Genomic DNA, 1,150 nt, shown 5'->3' with positions numbered 1-1,150 from the left:
ACGATGATGATGAGGATGAAGAAAAACAACATGTCGTAGAGAACTGCAACACAGAGGTCAAAGGTCAACGAGGTCAACGAGAGGTCGAAGGTCAGAGAGGCAAAACAACGATGTCGCGAGGTCAAAACGATGACCCAAGGTTTAACAACTCAATCAACTAGAAGTCCATATGATGATATCAGAGAAAGATTGTCGAACAATTACATGGTTGAAAAATAGCATTTCACTCTTTTTCGTTATTTTTTGGTCCTCTCCCTAGCTCTCTTCCTTCCCTCCCCTCCCTCCCTCCCTCCCCTCCCTCCCCCTCTCCCTTATACTCACCGCGAGGTACGAATAGGTGTTCGCTGCTGCTGGGTTGCCGTAGCGCGTCACCTATGCCTCCTCCGTTACGCAGTCCCAGGTTGAGCGTCGTTACGATACACTTAACGAGCGTGTCGCACGCTGCCTCCCTCTCATCATCATCATCGTCGTCGTTGTTGTTGTTGTTGATCTTACTCCGGATCGCGCCCATCCGTGCCTCTGTGAGAGAAAGAAAGGANGAGAGAGAGAGAGGGGAGAGGAAGAAGATAGATATATAGTTCTATTCTGCATAATTTTGTATATAAATATGACGTGTAAAAGCAAATTCTGTAGAACACAATCGATTAAAAACAACAAAATAGTTCAGTATTTAAAAAATTTATTTCCCCATCGTATATTATTGTTTTAGTGCTTATGTTTACGGGTATAAATATGACACCAATAGAACCTATAAAATGTTTCTAATGCATGATTGAATGAACATTGTATACATAATACGTGCATGTTATTAAATTCCCATCTGTATATTTCTGACTCTCTATCTCACCACTATCACCACGATCGTACCCCATCACAATGTATAATCAACAATAATAATAACAACAACATATTCATGATCGTCATCGTCATCATCATCATCATCGCCAAGATCATCATCATCATCATCATCCTCGTCGTCGTCATCATCAACATCAGCAGCAACATGACCAGTAAATAGTTTGATTATAGGCAGAGATTCTCTCAGTATAAACCCATCTCAGGAATAATCATCACATAAACACACTCGCCTTCTTCTTTGTCAACGTGATTTATATATATATATATATATATATATATATATATATATATA

The 1,150-nt window shown here is 39.9% G+C and overlaps 1 pseudogene; it reads right to left on the bottom strand.

Annotated features, from left to right (window-relative positions):
- Positions 1 to 4: 4 nt before the first annotated feature.
- Positions 5 to 1,150, bottom strand: part of LOC106818996 — a 20,244-nt pseudogene continuing 19,098 nt past the window's right edge.

Source organism: Priapulus caudatus, unplaced genomic scaffold (genome assembly GCF_000485595.1).
Source record: "Priapulus caudatus unplaced genomic scaffold, Priapulus_caudatus-5.0.1 Scaffold2725, whole genome shotgun sequence".
Lineage (NCBI taxonomy): Eukaryota > Metazoa > Priapulida > Priapulimorpha > Priapulimorphida > Priapulidae > Priapulus > Priapulus caudatus.
Note: the sequence above shows the minus strand (reverse complement) of the source record. Positions and strands in the feature narration are given on the sequence as shown.